Source organism: Thalassophryne amazonica, chromosome 6, assembly GCF_902500255.1.
Source record: "Thalassophryne amazonica chromosome 6, fThaAma1.1, whole genome shotgun sequence".
NCBI lineage: Eukaryota > Metazoa > Chordata > Actinopteri > Batrachoidiformes > Batrachoididae > Thalassophryne > Thalassophryne amazonica.
Window position 1 is genome coordinate 9,534,192 of NC_047108.1, and position 21,296 is coordinate 9,555,487.

Genomic DNA, 21,296 nt, shown 5'->3' on the forward strand with positions numbered 1-21,296 from the left:
CAATAGTCCAGCCTAGAGGAAATAAATGCATGAATTAGTTTTTCAGCATCACTCTGAGACAAGACCTTTCTAATTTTAGAGATATTGCGTAAATGCAAAAAAGCAGTCCTACATATTTGTTTAATATGCGCTTTGAATGATATATCCTGATCAAAAATGACTCCAAGATTTCTCACAGTATTACTAGAGGTCAGGGTAATGCCATCCAGAGTAAGGATCTGGTTAGACACCATGTTTCTAAGATTTCTGGGGCCAAGTACAATAACTTCAGTTTTATCTGAGTTTAAAAGCAGGAAATTAGAGGTCATCCATGTCTTTATGTCTGTAAGACAATCCTGCAGTTTAGCTAATTAGTGTGTGTCCTCTGGCTTCATGGATAGATAAAGCTGGGTATCATCTGCATAACAATGAAAATTTAAGCAATGCCGTCTAATAATACTGCCTAAGGGAAGCATGTATAAAGTGAATAAAATTGGTCCTAGCACAGAACCTTGTGGAACTCCATAATTAACTTTAGTCTGTGAAGAAGATTCCCCATTTACATGAACAAATTGTAATCTATTAGACAAATATGATTCAAACCACCGCAGCGCAGTGCCTTTAATACCTATGGCATGCTCTAATCTCTGTAATAAAATTTTATGGTCAACAGTATCAAAAGCAGCACTGAGGTCTAACAGAACAAGCACAGAGATGAGTCCACTGTCCGAGGCCATAAGAAGATCATTTGTAACCTTCACTAATGCTGTTTCTGTACTATGATGAATTCTAAAACCTGACTGAAACTCTTCAAATAGACCATTCCTCTGCAGATGATCAGTTAGCTGTTTTACAACTACCCTTTCAAGAATTTTTGAGAGAAAAGGAAGGTTGGAGATTGGCCTATAATTAGCTAAGATAGCTGGGTCAAGTGATGGCTTTTTAAGTAATGGTTTAATTACTGCCACCTTAAAAGCCTGTGGTACATAGCCAACTAACAAAGATAGATTGATCATATTTAAGATCGAAGCATTAAATAATGGTAGGGCTTCCTTGAGCAGCCTGGTAGGAATGGGGTCTAATAAACATGTTGATGGTTTGGATGAAGTAACTAATGAAAATAACTCAGACAGAACAATCTGAGAGAAAGAGTCTAACCAAATACCGGCATCACTGAAAGCAGCCAAAGATAACGATACGTCTTTGGGATGGTTATGAGTAATTTTTTCTCTAATAGTTAAAATTTTGTTAGCAAAGAAAGTCATGAAGTCATTACTAGTTAAAGTTAATGGAATACTCAGCTCAATAGAGCTCTGACTCTTTGTCAGCCTGGCTACAGTGCTGAAAAGAAACCTGGGGTTGTTCTTATTTTCTTCAATTAGTGATGAGTAGAAAGATGTCCTAGCTTTACGGAGGGCTTTTTTATAGAGCAACAGACTCTTTTTCCAGGCTAAGTGAAGATCTTCTAAGTTAGTGAGACGCCATTTCCTCTCCAACTTACGGGTTATCTGCTTTAAGCTACGGGTTTGTGAGTTATACCACGGAGTCAGGCACTTCTGATTTAAAGCTCTCTTTTTTAGAGGAGCTACAGCATCCAAAGTTGTCTTCAATGAGGATGTAAAACTATTGACGAGATACTCTATCTCACTTACAGAGTTTAGGTAGCTACTCTGCACTGTGTTGGTATATGGCATTAGAGAACATAAAGAAGGAATCATATCCTTAAACCTAGTTACAGCGCTTTCTGAAAGACTTCTAGTGTAATGAAACTTATTCCCCACTGCTGGGTAGTCCATCAGAGTAAATGTAAATGTTATTAAGAAATGATCAGACAGAAGGGAGTTTTCAGGGAATACTGTTAAGTCTTCTATTTCCATACCATAAGTCAGAACAAGATCTAAGATATGATTAAAGTGGTGGGTGGACTCATTTACTTTTTGAGCAAAGCCAATAGAGTCTAATAATAGATTAAATGCAGTGTTGAGGCTGTCATTCTCAGCATCTGTGTGGATGTTAAAATCGCCCACTATAATTATCTTATCTGAGCCAAGCACTAAGTCAGACAAAAGGTCTGAAAATTCACAGAGAAACTCACAGTAACGACCAGGTGGACGATAGATAATAACAAATAAAACTGGTTTTTGGGACTTCCAATTTGGATGGACAAAGCTAAGAGTCAAGCTTTCAAATGAATTAAAGCTCTGTCTGGGTTTTTGATTAATTAATAAGCTGGAATGGAAGATTGCTGCTAATCCTCCGCCCCGGCCCGTGCTACAAGCATTCTGACAGTTAGTGTGACTCGGGGGTGTTGACTCATTTAAACTAACATATTCATCCTGCTGTAACCAGGTTTCTGTAAGGCAGAATAAATCAATATGTTGATCAATTATTATATCATTTACCAACAGCGACTTAGAAGAGAGAGACCTAATGTTTAATAGACCACATTTAACTGTTTTAGTCTGTGGTGCAGTTGAAGGTGTTATATTATTTTTTCTTTTTGAATTTTTATGCTTAAATAGATTTTTGCTGGTTATTGGTAGTCTGGGAGCAGGCACCGTCTCTACGGGGATGGGGTAATGAGGGGATGGCAGGGGGAGAGAAGCTGCAGAGAGGTGTGTAAGACTACAACTCTGCTTCCTGGTCCCAACCCTGGATAGTCATGGTTTGGAGGATTTAAGAAAATTGGCCAGATTTCTAGAAATGAGAGCTGCTCCATCCAAAGTGGGATGGATGCCGTCTCTCCTAACAAGACCAGGTTTTCCCCAGAAGCTTTGCCAATTATCTATGAAGCCCACCTCATTTTTTGGACACCACTCAGACAGCCAGCAATTCAAGGAGAACATGCGGCTAAACATGTCACTCCCAGTCTGATTGGGGAGGGGCCCAGAGAAAACTACAGAGTCTGACATTGTTTTTGCAAAGTTACACACCGATTCAATGTTAATTTTAGTGACCTCCGATTGGCGTAACCGGGTGTCATTACTGCCGACGTGAATTACAATCTTACCAAATTTACGCTTAGCCTTAGCCAGCAGTTTCAAATTTCCTTCAATGTCGCCTGCTCTGGCCCCCGGAAGACAATTGACTATGGTTGCTAGTGTCGCTAACTTCACATTTCGCAAAACAGAGTCGCCAATAACCAGAGTTTGATCCTCGGCGGGTGTGTCGTCGAGTGGGGAAAAACGGTTAGAGATGTGAACGGGTTGGCGGTGTACACAGGGCTTCTGTTTAGAACTACGCTTCCTCCTCACAGTCACCCAGTCAGCCTGCTTTCCCGGCTGCTCGGGATCTGCCAGGGGGTAACTAACGGTGGCTAAGCTACCTTGGTCCGCACCGACTACAGGGGCCTGGCTAGCTGTAGAATTTTCCACGGTGCGGAGCCGAGTCTCCAATTCGCCCAGCCTGGCCTCCAAAGCTACGAATAAGCTACACTTATTACAAGTACTGTTACTGCTAAAGGAGGCCGAGGAATAACTAAACATTTCACACCCAGAGCAGAAAAGTGCGGGAGAGACAGGAGAAGCCGCCATGCTAAATCGGCTAAGAGCTAGTAGCTACGCTAAGCTAGTGGATTCCTAAAAACACGCAAAGTGAATAATGTGTAAATAATTTAGAGGTGATTCAGCAGAAGGAGTGCTTTAGTTAAGGCACGTAAAGATTACACTGGGAAACAAATCGTAATCTAGATAACTAGATCAATCTAACTGCGCAGATTAAACAGCTAACAGATACAGAAAAACACCGCTGTGCTCCGGAACAGGAAGTGATACAATACCGCAGTGAGAGCCAACCACCAGTAGAGGCAACCTTAGACGTCAACAGTTTTTAGATGAAGAACTCAACCCTTTTATTTCCTGTTAATTCCGTACTTTGTTCTTATTATATGTGGCCCTGCAACAGACTGGCGTCCTGTCCTGGGTGTACCCCGCCTCGCGCTCTATGACTGCTGGAATAGGCTCCAGCCCCCCGTGACCCTTAATTGGACTAAGCGGTTGAACATGAGTGTGTGTGTGAGTGTGTTCTTGTTATCATATACACATTATTATTATTGTATTTTATTAATACAGTGAGGACTTCTAAGTAAAAAGGAAAAAAAGGAAAAAAAAATCTGCACACTTCAGGTCTGTGCAAAATAGCTTTTCTGAAGCTGCAAGCTTTCGGTCTGTGAGACCTTCATCACTGCATGTTACATACAGTGCTTGGAGTTAATACACTTGATTAGTGGCACCTGTAATCAGTGGTGAAGCACTCTGAGTCAATACAGCATCATGGGAAATGTAGTGAAAGACAGACATGAAACATACAAACAGAGAAAAAAAGGCAAAAAAGAACAAGTTCATGCTGTGTACACATCAGGCATCGGCCATCATAAAACAAAGCACAAACAGTTCAAAATTAAATCAATACTTCAGAATTGTATAACCACACTCATGTCAAAATCCTCGTTAAGACCTGATGGTTGTAGTGCATCAACAAAAATATAAACGCAACAGTTTTGGTTTTGCTCCCATTTTGTATGAGATGAACTCAAAGATCTAAAACTTTTTCCACATACACAATATCACCATTTCCCTCAAATATTGTTCACAAACCAGTCTAAATCTGTGATAGTGAGCACTTCTCCTTTGCTGAGATAATCCATCCCACCTCACAGGTGTGCCATATCAAGATGCTGATTAGACACCATGATTAGTGCACAGGTGTGCCTTAGACTGCCCACAATAAAAGGCCACTCTGAAAGGTGCAGTTTTATCACACAGCACAATGCCACAGATGTCGCAAGATTTGAGGGAGCGTGCAATTGGCATTGACAGCAGGAATGTCAACCAGAGCTGTTGGTCGTGTATTGAATGTTCATTTCTCTACCATAAGCCGTCTCCAAAGGCGTTTCAGAGAATTTGGCAGTACATCCAACCAGCCTCACAACCGCAGACCACGTGTAACCACACCAGCCCAGGACCTCCACATCCAGCATGTTCATCTCCAAGATCGTCTGAGACCAGCCACTCGGACAGCTGCTGAAACAATCGATTTGCATAACCAAAGAATTTCTGCACAAACTGTCAGAAACTGTCTCAGGGAAGCTCATCTGCATGCTTGTCGTCCTCATCGGGGTCTCGACCTGACTCCAGTTCGTCTTCGTAACCGACTTGAGTGGGCAAATGCTCACATTTGCTGGCGTTTGGCACGTTGGAGAGGTGTTCTCTTCACGGATGATGTGAAGGAGATGTGTTGCTCTGCATGAGGCAAATGGTGGTCACACCAGATACTGACTGGTATCCCCCCCCAATAAAACAAAACTGCACCTTTCAGAGTGGCGTTTTATTGCGGAGAGTCTAAGGCACACCTGTGCACTAATCATGGTGTCTAATCAGCATCTTGATATGACACACCTGTGAGGTGGGATGGATTATCTCAGCAAAGGAGAAGTGCTCACTATCACAGATTTAGACTGGTTTGTGAACAATATTTGAGGGAAATGGTGATATTGTGTATGTGGAAAAAGTTTTAGATCTTTGAGTTCATCTCATACAAAATGGGAGCAAAACCAAAAGTGTTGCGTTTATATTTTTGTTGAGTATATATATCCAAAAGAGTTCTCTTTGGCATAATTTCCTGTCAACGTCACCCCCTCTGTGTAGGGTTATTTGTTCTATACCCCAGAATCTAAGGGAAGAAAGAAGGTGTGACAGATCATTATAATGACAGGCAACAGGATATTTTTCATCTTTTCTCCTAATGGAGCTCTTATGTTCACTTGGAGGGGTCTGAAATTTTCATCTTAGGTGCATGTCCACTGTGAGAGACATAATCTAAAAAAAAAAAAAAAATCTGGAAATCACAATGTATGATTTTTTTTTAAATAATTTATTTGTATGTTACTGCTGCAAATACGTATTTGACCCCTACCAACCAGCGAGAATTCTGGCTCACACAGACCTGTTAATTCTTCTTTAAGAAGCCCTCTTATTCTTCACTCTTCACCTGTATTAATTGCACCTGTTTGAACTTGTTACCTGTATAAAAGACACCTGTTCACACACTCAGTCAATCACACTCCAACCTGTCCACCATAGCCAAGACCAAAGAGCTGTCTAAGGACACCAGGGACAAACCTGTAGACCTGCACAAGGCTGGGATGGACTACAGGACAACAGGCAAGCAGCTTGGTAGAAGACAACAACTGTTATGATTATTTATTAAAAAGTGGAAGAAACACAGGATGACTGTCAATCTCCCTCGGTCTGGGATAGAATAGAATAGAATATAGAATTCCATGCAAGATCTCACTTTGTGGGGTAAGGATGATTCTGAGAAAGCTCAAAACTGCACAGGAGGATCTCGTCAATGACCTGGAGAGAGCTGGGACCACAGTCACAAAGATTACATTAGTAACACATGATGCTGTCATGGTTTAAAATCCTGCAGGGCAGCAAGGTCCCCCTGCTCAAGCCAGCACATGTCCAGGCCCATTTGAAGTTCACCAGTGACCATCTGGATGATCCAGAGGAGGCATGAGAGAAGGTCATGTGGTCAGATGAGAGCAGAATAGAGCTTTTTGGAATGAACTCCACTTACCATGTTTAGAGGATGAGAACAACCCAAGAAAACCATCTCAACCGTGAAGCATGGGGGTGAAAACATCATACTCTGGGGTGCTCTTCTGCAAAGGGGACAGGACGACTGCACCGTATTGAAGGGAGGATGGATGGGGACATGTATGGTGAGATTTTGGCAAACAACCTCCTTCCCTCAGTAAGAGCATTGAAGATGGGTCATGGCTTGGTCTTCCAGCATGACAATGACCCCAAACACACAGCCAGGGCAACTAAGGAGGGGCTCCGTAAGAAGCATTTCAAGGTCGTGGAGTGGCCTGGCCAGTCTCCAGACCTGAACTGAACTGAAAATCTTTGGAGGGAGCTGAAACTCCAAACCGGAAAGATTTGGAGAAGATCTGTATGGAGGAGTGGACCAAAATCCCTGCTGCAGTGTGTGAAAACCTGGTGAAAAACAACAGCAAACGTTTGACCTCTGTAATTGCAAACAAAGGCTACTGTACCAAATATTAACATTGATTTTCACAGGTGTTCAAATACATATTTGCTGTAGTAACATACAAATAAATTATTAAAAAATAATACATTGTGATTTCCATGTTTTTGTTTTAGATTATGTCTCTCACAGTGGACATGCACCTAAGATGAAAATTTCAGACTCCTCCATGATTTGTAAGTGGGAGAACTTGCAAAATTGCAGGGTGTTCAAATACTTCTTTTCCTCACTGTATATATATGTTGCAGACATGACCAAGCATATTTCTTTCAGCCTGAGCATCTTCACATTATAGCTCATGAATCAACAGCTGCCTGCTCATTTAAAAATCACTGTCAATATGTGTCACTGATTTCAAAATGCAGCTCTTTTCAACCAGACAGGCGGTGCCGTGACATGTCAATCATCTGTGTCCAAAGAGATTTCAGGGGAGTCCAGTGCAACCCTGGCCTCTGCTCTAGCTCCACCCATGCCAGGAAGTGTTCAACATTTGACAATTCCTGTTTCACTGTGGACTCAAATTTGGCACTTCCTGTTTCAGTGTGAACTTGCCACTGCATTTCTGTGATAGTCCATGAGATCTCGTCTGTCAATCCAGGAAGTGTTTGACAATTCTTATTTCCTATTTCACTGTGGCCTGAAAATTTGGCACTTCCTGTTTGGGACTCCCTGTACCATGAGCGAGCTTCAAGCCACTGTACATCACTTTACTCGTATTATTTAATGAAACAAACAAAATTTTATATATATATATATATATATATATATATATATATATATATAAACTTTCCAAAGTTAAACACATTTGCCATTTCCTGTGGGCTCAAAATTTGGCACTTCATGTTTCAGTGTGAACTTGCCACTGAATTCCTGCAAGATCCTGTCTACTGTCAATCCAGGAAGTGTTCAGCATTTGACATTTCCTACTTCACTGTGGACTCGAAATTTGGCACTTCCTGTTTGGGACTCAGTGTCCTGTGAGTGAGCTTCATGCAGCTGTGCTGCGCTTCACTCATATTACTTGTATTTTTTGTCATTTGCTTGTTAAATGGACCACAATGGAAATAAGTGTTTTTACTTTCTTGTGTCATCCATGTATTCTTAATGTATTTATAATTATACTATGTACTTACATTGAACTTACTAGGTACAATCACGCACGCATACATACACGTACACAGACGCCACTTCGCTTTTAATATATATATGATTTACCACCCCCTGCTGGAATGGCTCAGAATGTAATTAGAAACATTAGCTAATGTTTGTAGTTTCTCCAAAAATATTCATCCTATCAGCGTCCCATTTTGGCGGCATTCATCTATAACCCAAAATACATAAGCAAACCAAACGGCAAATGTCAGCTCTCCACAGTTTGTCGGTGATGGAAGTTATACACATGCACGCATGCATACACATACACCGGCGCCACTTCACTTTTACTATATAGATGACAGATGACTCTGTGATTGGTGTAAGATACGTTATACCCCAAACACACCCATATTAATAAATAACGAGTGCCTCACCTTGTTCTCAGATTGTGCACCAACTGTATGTGCGTTATGTACTTTAGGCTGCTTGCCTTAGTTTGTCACAATGGGGCCCCAGCAGTATGAAAATTACAGAAAATAGTTCATAATGTTAACAGTGTGTATGCACACACATAAGCTATGGTATGGGGTGGTATGTGTGTTGCTCAAGCTTGGTTCATCCACCAGAGGCCTGGCAGTCTGATGGTTGTGTGCAGTAGCTGTTCTGAGGACTGCACTATTCTGCACACGGACCTCTGATGTGGTGCTCCTAAGGCTTCAGTTACCACTGGGACCACTTTGGACTTTGAGTTCCACATCTTAGTCCAGCAGATAATGAAATATTTACAGAGGAATCCTTCAAATGGTGATGCAAGCACCAGATTCTGCACAAATAGTCCTTAGACATTATCAAGGAAGTCCTACCATTATTTAATGCTTCAATCTTAAATATGATCAACTTATCTTTGTTAGTTGGCTATGTACCACAGGCTTTTAAGGTGGCAGTAATTAAACCATTACTTAAAAAGCCATCACTTGACCCAGCTATTTTAGCTAATTATAGGCCAATCTCCAACCTTCCTTTTCTCTCAAAGATTCTTGAGAGGGTAGTTGTAAAACAGCTAACTGATCACCTGCAGAGGAATGGTCTATTTGAAGAGGTTCAGTCAGGTTTTAGAATTCATCATAGTACAGAAACAGCATTAGTGAAGGTTACAAATGATCTTCTTATGGCTTCGGACAGTGGACTTATCTCTGTGCTTGTTCTGTTGGACCTCAGTGCTGCTTTTGATACTGTTGACCATAAAATTTTATTACAGAGATTAGAACATGTCATAGGTATTAAAGGCACTGCGCTGCGGTGGTTTGAATCATATTTGTCTAATAGATTACAGTTTGTTCATGTAAATGGGGAATCTTCTTCACAGACTAAAGTTAATTATGGAGTTCCACAAGGTTCTGTGCTAGGACCAATTTTATTTACTTTATACATGCTTCCCTTAGGCAGTATTATTAGACGGTATTGCTTAAATTTTCATTGTTACGCAGATGATACCCAGCTTTATCTATCCATGAAGCCAGAGGACACACACCAATTAGCTAAACTGCAGGATTGTCTTACAGACATAAAGACATGGATGACCTCTAATTTCCTGCTTTTAAACTCAGATAAAACTGAAGTTATTGTACTTGGCCCCACAAATCTTAGAAGCATGGTGTCTAACCAGATCTTTACTCTGGATGGCATTACCCTGACCTCTAGTAATACTGTGAGAAATCTTGGAGTCATTTTTGATCAGGATATGTCATTCAAAGCGCATATTAAACAAATATGTAGGACTGCCTTTTTGCATTTACGCAATATCTCTAAAATCAGAAAGGTCTTGTCTCAGAGTGATGCTGAAAAACTAATTCATGCATTTATTTCCTCTAGGCTGGACTATTGTAATTCTTTATTATCAGGTTGTCCTAAAAGTTCCCTAAAAAGCCTTCAGTTAATTCAAAATGCTGCAGCTAGAGTACTGACGGGGACTAGCAGGAGAGAGCATATCTCACCCGTGTTGGCCTCTCTTCATTGGCTTCCTGTTAATTCTAGAATAGAATTTAAAATTCTTCTTCTTACTTATAAGGTTTTGAATAATCAGGTCCCATCTTATCTTAGGGACCTCGTAGTACCATATCACCCTAATAGAGCTATGTTCAGTGTCAACTGAAGAATTATGCAAGGGTCAAAATATAAAAATACTCCAATCATATTGCAAAATATACCTCATTATTTGTCTCAACATAAAGATTCCTAAAAGGTATAGTTTGGACTATCTGTGACTGAATGTTATGGAGTTATGGAGTAAAAACAGCAGAAATGGTGACAAAGATTATTTTCAGTTTGTACAGGGGTCAAAACTTAAAGTTGCTTCAATTTTGGTAAAAAGTGATGCAAATTATTGGTTGAGTTAATAGGGTTTTAAAAAGGAATAGTTTGCATCATGTGTCATGCTTAGTTATCATGTTACGGGGTAACATATGTCACATGTCATAGAATCCAATGGAGGTCGACAATGTTTGACCTTTATTTTGGAGACCAAACATTCAACACACTGAAAACTATTCCATTTATTAATCCTATTAGTTCAACCAATAATTTGCACCACTTTTTTTTAACCAAAATTGGCGCAACTTTAACTTTTGACCCCTGTACAAACTGAAATTGATCTTTGTCACCATTCTTAAAGTTTTTACTCCATAACATTCATTCACAGATAGTCTAAACTAGACCTTTTTAGAATCTTCATGTTGAGACAAATAACATGGTACAGTTTTCAATATGATTGGAGCATTTTTAAATTTGACCCCTATGTAATTCCTCAATTGACCTCTACCTGGCCAGCTATTGAAGATTCAAGTGGCCAGTACATTTTTTCAGAAGAGTAACGTCTAAGGAGTATGAATTTGGTGCTTGCATCACCATTTGAAGGATTGTTTCAGTTATCTGCTCCAGTTGTTCTTCTTGCCTCTGGCACTTCTCAGCTGTCTCATGCTGCTTCTTTCTGACATTGCTGTTAGCTCAGATCTATCACTTGTGTGGTGTGGTGGCCAAGTGATTACTGCATTTGTTTTCAAAACAGAAGGGTCCATTTTCAAGACCATCCGCGCCCATTTTGTTGTGGTCTGGGGAATCTGTCTGGGCTCTCTGTCTGTCTCCTCCTCCCTTCTGTGTTTCTCTGCCAGTGGAGCAGCTTGACTACACCTGTAGCTACGGCACACCTGCATTGATTAGCGGCATCCTACTTAAGCCTGGGCTCACTAGAGGACACCGCCAGATCTTTCCATCTACGGAAGTGTCCACAGCCGCCACCTCCTCTACTGGCTCACCTGGCAACCTGCACCTGTGGCCTGCCCCCCAGTGACTTCACCTCCTGGTCTCCACGTCATCAGCAGCTTTACAATTAATTGTTACCTTTGGCTTTTCTCACGAATTCTGCCACATTGCATTTGTTTCTGTTTCCAGTTCCCAGCGTGTCGCAACCAATGGTGAGGGTAACGTTTTACTCTAAACTGATCACTTTCGTCAGTAACTAGTAATCTAACGCAGTAATCTTTCTAATGCAGTAATCAGATTAAAGTTACTTCTCCAAGTCACTGCGCGTTACTATTACTTTTGTACTGTGGGTCAATCGCACCATTAAAACCGACCCGTTAGCACTCTGGTAATGTGACAAAGATATTCACAGATTCGAAGTTCACGGCTGAATAAATCTTAAGAGAAATGTTGTAGAAAAACAAACAACACTAGTTTCTAACCTCAGGAAGGTAGACAATGAGCTACAACTATATTTTTATCCACATGAGCCGTCCTCTGAGCTGGAAATATAACACTGATCTGGCTGAGAAAGGCATTCAACTCGGCTTTGCCTCGTTGAATGGTTTGTTCCAGCTTTCCTCTAACCTTAGTGACATGAAATTTAGGGTTCCTCAGGGGTCTGTCTTAGGCCCCCTGCTTTTCTCCCTTTATATAGCACCCCTTGGGCACATATTGGGCATTTTGGGATTACCTTTCACTGCTATGCAGATGATACTCAGTTATATATGCCGATAACTGCTGGTAATCTCGTTCTCATAAAATCCTTAGAAGATTGCCTTGCATCAGTGAGAAGTTGGATGTCTAGAAACTTCCTACTTTTAAACTCTGATAAGACTGAAATGATGGTTCTTGGTCCAGTGAAACATCGGCATCAATTTGACCAGTTAACACTCAGCCTAGGCTCGTGTGTCATACATCACACTAACAAAGTGAGGAACCTTGGGGTAATTTTTGATCCTTCGTTGTCCTTTGGTCTCCATATTAGAAATATTACTAGGACTGCTTTCTTCCACCTGCGAAATATAGCGAAGATTCGTCTCATCCTGTCTATGGCTGATGCTGAGACCCTGATTCATGCGTTCATCTCTTCTAGATTGGACTACTGCAATGTTCTATTTTCTGGTTTACCGCAGTCTAGCATTAGGGATCTCCAATTGGTTCAGAATGCTGCAGCCAGACTTTTGACACGAAGCAGAAGGTTTGACCACATTACACCCATTCTGGCGTCTCTTCACTGGCTTCCTGTCCCAGTGAGATCAGATTTTAAGGTTCTGCTACTAACGTATAAAATTATTCATGGGCTGGCACCTCCCTACCTAGCTGACCTAATTAAACCTTACGTACCGGCCCGGGCTTTACGTTCTCAGGGTGCAGGTCTACTTTGTGTCCCTAAGGTGAATAAGAAGTCTGCGGGTCACAGAGCTTTATCTTATCGTGCCCCTGTTCTGTGGAATGATCTCCCTGCGTCAATAAAACAGTCAGATTCTGTGGAGACTTTCAAGTCCAGACTTAAGACTTATTTCCCCTTTCATATGGCTAGCATACTGGTGCAGTTTTGTTTTATGCTTTTTACTCTTTTACTTCATGTTATTAGTAATTGAAGTGGGCCACGGCCTCAACTTTACCTAAATTCTGGGTCTTTTAGTGAAGCTTAGGGCTAGTGGCTGGCGATCACCTTACTATTTCTTCTGTTTTTCTTGTTGATTAATGCTGGCAAATTATACAGTATTTTTTTGTCTTTCTGATGCCTGATTCTGTTTTTTCTCTGTTTAAGGTGCAGCTCCATCCAGAGATGGAAGTTGTGTTTGTGTTGGCGATCCTCCTGTCCTGTGCACCAACAGCAATTCTTGTATATTCATCCGTGAATTGTTCTGTGAATTATTTCTATAATTTATGTTTGTAGCATGGCCCAAGCAGAGGGTCACCCCTTTGAGTCTGGTCTGCTTGAGGTTTCTTCCTCAGAGGGAGTTTTTCCTTACCACTGTTGCTCTGGGGGTTAGTAAGGTTAGACCTTACCTGTGTGAAGCGCCTTGAGGCAACTCTGTTGTGATTTGGCGCTATATAAAGGAAATAAATTGAAATTGAAATTTCACCTCATGAAATATTTGTACCATTGAACTATTAAACACTCATAATTTATATAATACTAATGCTTTCTTCCAAGGGCGCAATTTAGAACTAGAAATTGGGGGGGACAAAGTGCGAGGCCCGCAGGGCCGAAGCCCATAGGCCGGGGGTCTGTGGGCCGCTTTAGGCCCCCAGAAGCCAGCGGTTTCTAGGTAAGCTCAGATGCATTCTGAGCATCCAGAACAGTAATTTTAATGTTTTGAGAAGACCATAAAGTGGACATCATTTGACTTATGCAATTTGAAACTGTGGATATAAGTACTTTGTTCTGAGAATAGCCAGCATTGATTTTATTAACATCCTGGTGTAAATAAGGTATCACCACATGTGTAGAACTCAAAAAGAATGATAGGTTGAGTTTTCATTAAAAAACAACTGCAATGTGGTAAAATGTATTCATAAATATGAAAGAACAGGCTCTTAATAATTATTAACTATCACATACTGTATTTTTTTCTCAAGATTTGTTTTTGTGTAAGTTTGAAAAAACAACAGATCATAAGTTTAGGATATTTTAATTTAGGATAAATTACTTATCATGAATTTAATTTTCGAAGTGGCACTAATGACAACACACTCATACTGAACATCATTTCGCTTGCATAGACTGATTTTGGAGATCAAGCAATAATTGCAGATGCGCTTTCTGAGGTCCCAGATAGCTTTTCTGATTTCCTTTTCTAACTTTCAGAATTTAGTAAATTAGCATATGGTCCATTGATACTTATGTGTAGACGCTAGTCCCTAGAGGCAACTATTTTTGGTTTCAAATCTGGGCAAATGCAGTCCCAGAAAATTCCGAATGTGACAAACAAGAAACAGGTGTTGTAAACAAGTCAATGCTGCTAAAAATACAAACTTGCAGAAACAAAGATACTATTCTGACATGGTTTTGCACATAAGACTGATGTTTCAAGTACACATATATGTCAGAATGTGTGGGGGGGGACATACTATATTCTGTCCCCCATGGATGAAAAGGTGGGGGGGGACATGTCCCCCTATCCCCCACCAAATTGCACCCATGCTTTTTTCAACCCAATTACACCTATGTCTCTTTCTAAGGACAACATGACGTAAAAAAAAAAAAAAACACACTGATAAAACTTTCTTACCTGTCAATCTGGTCGTGTTTTCTGCATAAATAAACGTTATCCATTCTTCTGCTCAAATAGAAAACCTGGGGTGAATCCATGCAGGCAGGGGGCGTGGATGGGGGTTGGGGTGGGGCAGGTCCTCACAACACCACTAGATTAAAGATCCACTTTTGAAGACATTTTTTCATACTATGACTACTCCAAATATTACTTACAATCATAATAATGATATTTTCAACAAGTAAAATGTTTGCAAAGAATTTTAAATGTTAGAAAAATGTCAGAAGGAATTTAATAGTTACATTTGTAAACAATGTAGGTTAGAAAAGGTAAGTTTTACCGTTACAGTGCTGTCAACAGTTAAATATGAGGTCAAGAAAGATGTCTCCTCCCGGGGATGGTACGGGAGGAGGTGTGGCTATCATCTCCTGACATCCCGCTGCAGGAGGAGTCCCACAATCTGGCCCCACAGTTTCTGGGACCCTTTGTGATGGACCAGAGAGTTAATCCTGTGGCGGTCTGCCTACGCCTTCCAAGGTCACTTCAGATCCATCCTGTCTCCTGCCTGCTGCCAGCGCGGACCTTTCCCGAGTTGTGTAAATGTTCTAGGTGACTCACAATAACTTTTGTTTTGCAAGGGTAATTAAATAAAAAATCACTAATTGTTTCCACATGCACTCAGTGTTTTTGTTCTTCAAATCAGTAGTGGTTGTCAGTTTGAGAGTTTGCAGTATGACAGTTGTGCAGAAGGCGGAACAGATTTGGCACAAAACAGGTGACTGATTTGTGATGAAATCAACGTTTTATTGAAATATAATGAAGAATGGGTATTCTGACAAACATAATATTGGTTGCGTGCATGTGGATCTGCCTGCCCATATTTTCAGGTGGAATTTTTCCCTGGCAATTCTGGCACGGGGTACAGTAAATATGAAATGCTTTAATTTATATAAAAAATCCAGCAGTGGCATCAAAACTGATCAAATAAAGTAAGCACACTTTTGTTTGTCACTCTAAAAAAAGTTTCACAAATAGGAAACACTGAAACAGGTTCATCATAATAATAGAAGTAGAAGGACTAATGATAGCCCCATAAAAACAATTTGGGTTCACACAACGTCACATTTATATCGGCTTAAATGATGCCAGGTAACTGTCTAAAACTCAGCACTAAAACATTATAGGACATATGAATAACTGCACAGCCTCAGCTCGACTCACATTATCTCATCCAAGCTCTCGCTGTTGCCTTGTCAACCACACACACACACACACACACACACTAACCTTTGAATAAAGGTGCCATTCTTTCATCAGGATGGAGGTAAAAAAAAAAAATGCCTGACACTTTTACTCTCAGCGATAGGATCAGTTATTTCTTGTTGCCATCACAACGGCAAGTGTGACGTGGATAAAAACACGATGCAAAACTCTCACACACACTTACGGCAACCAGCTGTCATCATAAAATATTCATGCTAAACTTTTCCAAACAGTAGAAGAAACAAGCCGGTGTTAACAGCAGTTTCATGGAAAAACGAGAGGTTTGATTCACATTTCAGCTTTAGTGCACAATTTGGTGTTGATAGTTTCATGAATTAAATGTAATTTGTTTTGAGTGACATATAATAGCTGCATGAATAAAAGTATTTAAAACTTCTTCACTCTGCTGCCGAACAACAGCAAACTTGTGCAATGAGATGTAATTAACACTGCAGTTATTCCCTGAAGAGGATGAATTTTCACTGAAATGCTGCTGACTTGTAGTAATCACTGATGACACTGGATAAGTGTCGTCCATTTTAATTTGGTATTTTTAATAGTGCTGAGTGGGTGTATTGTTCAGATAACAGTTTAAGATTTACTGGATTTTCTTCACTTGCTGCTGGGCTTCTGTCACTCCTTGGTGAAGAGCGTACTGACATACTGTCTGGGTGTGTGGTACAGGAAGGCGGTGCAGAGGGTCATAAACACTGCCCAAAAGATCATCGGCTGCCCTCTGCCCAGTCTGGAAACCTTCACCACATCCTGCTACCTGAGGAGCACCAAGGCCATCACAGGAGACCCCACACACCCTGCTCACCACATGTTTGACCTGTTGCCCGCCAGGAGACACTACAGGTCAACAAAGTCCCACACCACCAGGCTAACAAACAGCTTCAACCCCTGAGCCGCACGTACTGCAAACACACACAAACCTACTCCCATACAACAAACAATCCAATGTACCCCCCCCCCCCCCCCCCAGGTCAGTAATCAAACCAACATACCTCCCCTCTCCATTAGTACCTTAACAGCAGTGGCATCTGTGCCCCAGTGTTCACAATCACTGCCCTGAATGTGCTGTACAGTAGCTCTGCAGGAGCACCCCCAATTTCATTGTACCCCCCCTTACAATGTCAATAAAGACTATTCTATTGTACTTCTTTAGCTGGTAGTGCAACTTATATTTTGAAGCAACTTATATGTGAAATGATACTACATTATTATCTGTGGGCAGAAGATGGCACCCTCTACATGTGGGACAAACTGCTGCTGTATACTGAAAGAACTACTGTGATTCACACTCTGGAGCATCAGGTGGCAGTAATTTACCACTGAGCTGAATGTCAGCCTCTGTAAAATAAGAAGGAAAGAAAAGATAAGAAGAACATCTAAATCAGGGCATGCTGGGTCTAAGACAATGGGTGAAATTAATAAATCATGCTCCCAAACTAAAAGACAGCAATCTTGAATAAAGAGACCTTGATAATACTTGGTGCTGCACTTGCTTGGGTCAGGGCTCAAGGATGCATGGCACAGAATATGGGAGGGCATAAAATGCAGACTCGAGGACAAGGTGTTATAAGTAGAAAATAATCTTTATCGTTTTCACCAGCAGGGGTACACGGGAAGGCAGGCAATGAAGCAGAGGTAGAGACAAGTGCTAGGCAAAAACGTGGTCAAGAGACAGGCTGGGGTCAAAAACACTGTGAGATACTGTATCATAGGAGGAGACAAAAACTGGGTCCAGTAAACAAAGCAAGATTAAAAAAAAACACACTGAGGCAGAAACAAGACAAAATCAAGAGGCTGGAACGTGGATACATCGATCGCGACAAGCTGGCAGAGGAGTGGAGAAAGTGAAGGCCTTAAATACACAGGAGGGGTAATTAGGTTAACAAGGTGCACATGTGAAAGAAAGTTCTAGAAGGGAGGTGTGATTGGGTGAATCCAAGAGGTCAGGTGAATCAAGGCAGACAGACAAAGATGAAACAGGCAGGTGCAAGAGGCTGAATCTCAATTCTACCCCTCGGCCCTTCCCCTTACCCCTTCCCCAAGAGACAGAGGGGTGTCTCAATTCTCTTTTTGGAGTGAGGCAGAGGGGTAGGTGGAGGGCTACACACTCCTTCAAATGGAGTGAATCTGGATGCACACTCCATTTGGAGGGGTAGGAGGAGCTTACTGTTGTCTCCAAAGAAACAAACATGGCTCCCAGAGCCGCACAAATGAAAGTGGCTTTCATTACAAATTATGCTGTTTAGAAAGTTATAACTTGACAAAAAACTTTACAGGCGATTGCCTATGACAGCAACATGTATGCTGCTGGATGCATGTTGTGTATATTGTCATTCTGAAGAATATCGTAACTTCGTTCGTGCGCTGAGGCGTTATAATGCATATACACACGAACGCTATGATAAGACACTTTTATATCTCACAATCGAGAAAATCGTGATAAGGATAAGCACTTTAATTTGTATGTTCATAAATCTTTGGATAACAACGACCCCTGCTGTTGGATTTCAAGGTCTGTAACACTTGTATTTTGCAAACAAACAGGGAGCCCTGAGCACACTCAACAATAAGCTTTCAGGCAGAAAATCAGGAGAAGTTTCACCAATGGGAGTAAACTGGAAAATATATACACACACACACACATGTATATGTGTAACGCATAACCTGATGTCCTAATAGACTGCTATTATTTGTCAAGGAAATTTCTAAAGGAAATAGGGCTGGATGCAAAAAATGGGAGAACTGAAAAATAAATATAAGGTTAACAGAACTACAGTGGGGAAAATATGTATTTTACCCCGTCAGTTTTGCAGGTTTTCCCACCTACAAAGAATGGAGAGGTCTGTAATTTTTATTGTAGGTACACTTCAACTGTGAGAGACAGAATCTAAAAAAAAAACAAAAAAAAAAACAGTAAATCACATTGTATGATTTTTAAATAATTAATTAGAATTTTATTGCATAAAACAAGTATTTGACCCCCTAGAAAAACAGAACTTAACAATTGGTACAGAAACATTTGTCTGCCATTACAGAGGTCAGACGTTTCCTGTGATTCTTGACCAAGTTTTCACATACTGCAGCAGGGATTTTGGTCCACTCCTCCATACAGATCTTCTCCAAATCTTTCAGGTTTGGAGTTTCAGCTCCCTCCAAAGATTTTCTATTGAGTTCAGGTCTGGAGACTGGCCAGGCCACTCCAGGACCTTGAAATGCTTATTACGGAGCCCCTCCTTAGTTGCCCTGGCTGTGTGTTTGGGGTCACTGTCATGCTGGAAGATCCAGCCATGACCTATCTTCAATGCTCTTACTGATTCCAAAAAGCTCTATTCTGGTCTCATCTGGCCAGATGACCTTCTCCCATGCCTCCTCTGGATCATCCAGGTGTTCACTGGTGAACTTCAAATGGGCCTGGGCATGTGCTGGCTTGAGCAGGGGGACCTTGCTGCCCTGCAGGATTTTAAACCATGACAGCATCATGTGTTACTAATGTAATCTTTGTGACTGTGGTACCAGCTCTCTTCAGGTCACTGACCAGGTCCTCCTGTGTAGTTCTGAGCTTTCTCAGAATCATCCTTACCCCACAAAGTGAGATTTTACATGGAATCCCAGACCGAGGGAGATTGACAGTCATCTTGTGTTTCTTCCACTTTCTAATAAATAATCATAACAGTTGTTGTCTTCTACCAAGCTGCTTGCCTGTTGTCCAGTAGTCCATCCCAGCCTTGTGCAGGTCTACAGTTTTGTCCCTGGTGTCCTTAGTCAGCTCTTTGGTCTCGGCTATGGTGGACAGGTTGGCATGTGATTGATTGAGTGTGTGAACAGGTGTCTTTTATACAGGTAACAAATTCAAACAGGCGCAATTAATACAGGTAAAGAGTGCAGAATTTAAAACAAGGGGTAAGGCGAAGGGGTATGGGTACAAAAGAGATTGGGCCTAAGTGAACACAGGGAAAACAGAGACAAAGATGAAACAGGTGAGTGCAAGAGACAGACTACATAATAAGAAGCAGAAAATAAAACCAGAAACAAAAGCAAAATACAATGGAAAAAACAATAACTGGACAGAGACTACAACTGAATAAACCACGTGACTAAAGTAAGAAAAACAGAAAAAACAAAATACACAGGAAACAAAGCCAGAGACTACAGAATACTGAACAGAAAATAAATGATGAACTCAGAATGAAACTAATAACTAGAAAATTGAGCTGTGGAAAGGGGAAATAAGAGATCCGACCCCACCCCAGGGTTGGAACTTGACAGCTTGGACTGGGTGGGACAGCAAGAATGAAGAGGACAGCTAGGCTAAGGTCAGAGTAAAAAATGTATAGGAGATGCAAAATATTTATAGTACAGTAAACATGTACACATTTAGCACTGAAGTAAACATGCACGTTTAGGTCTGAACAGATGTTTTCGTCTGTTGAGTCATGACAAGAAGTAGATTACTTGAGTTCTTTGTGCCTTGTACTACAACATTGCAGTATGACGGACCTGAACAGTCGATGTACTGTTACAGACCTGAACAGTTGGTGCAGTGTTACAGACCTGAACAATGCACCAACTGTTTAGGTCTGTAACATTACATCGAATGTTCAGGTCTGTAACCCTGCATCGACTGTTCAAGTCTGTAACACTGCACCGACTGTTCAGGTCTGTAACATAATTGCCCACATGCATAGAACCTTCTTTAAAGAACAAGGTACTGCACATTTAATTTGGTAGTATTGCACAGTAAATACCAAGTATCTCAGGCTGTGATATCCCTTTCAGTGGAGCAGAAACAGGAGGAAAGCTGCAATAACTCTCAGAGGAAGAGTGAAAAGAGACCAGCAGCATATTGTTAATTAATTTATTTATTTTTTCGCCAAATTTCTCATGTACCTTGGAAGTTTTGGTATCAGTGTAGCTCTGACAAATAGATGAGTTCATCTTTAGCTCATCGGCTATGGTTCGGGTCATGTTGTGGTTATGATTAATGTGTCCACATGGTGATGACCAATATTTCACTTTGCAATGTAACTGTCTGAATTAAATGTAAAGTAAAAGAAGTGCACCACATGCATTAGAGTCTGTTTGTGGTGTGTGATTGTAGTTGTGCTTTGATGTGCACTGTGCAGGTTCTTCATTTTGGAACGAAGTCCCACATACACTCACACACATACGCAAATGTACATTTCTGTAAGCGTTAGCACACAGAATGCAGCTATATGTAGTATATGACACGGCCCTGCACACTGCTGCAGATTGTGTAATCACCTCCCCACAGTGAACAGGCTCCTGTACATGGCTCTTAATAGACCTGTCAATCAACATGGTGTGCTGCCTTTCAGGACAGAGGTGGAGGAGAGGACGAGGAGG

General features: G+C 41.0%; 1 protein-coding gene and 2 long non-coding RNA genes across 3 annotated transcripts in view; 1 reads left to right on the plus strand and 2 right to left on the minus strand.

The window, feature by feature from the left end:
• LOC117511827 (protein bassoon-like) overlaps positions 1 to 21,296 on the minus strand; it is a 648,753-nt gene that overhangs the window by 262,118 nt on the left and 365,339 nt on the right.
• LOC117511832 lies at positions 1,853 to 20,081 on the plus strand. The gene is made up of 3 exons (XR_004561096.1): positions 1,853 to 1,863; positions 13,431 to 13,434; positions 19,946 to 20,081. It is a non-coding gene; the product is annotated as an uncharacterized LOC117511832 (long non-coding RNA).
• Positions 2,422 to 16,734, minus strand: LOC117511830. The gene is made up of 3 exons (XR_004561094.1): positions 16,600 to 16,734; positions 8,819 to 8,822; positions 2,422 to 2,431 (listed from the first exon to the last, which is right to left on the minus strand). It is a non-coding gene; the product is annotated as an uncharacterized LOC117511830 (long non-coding RNA).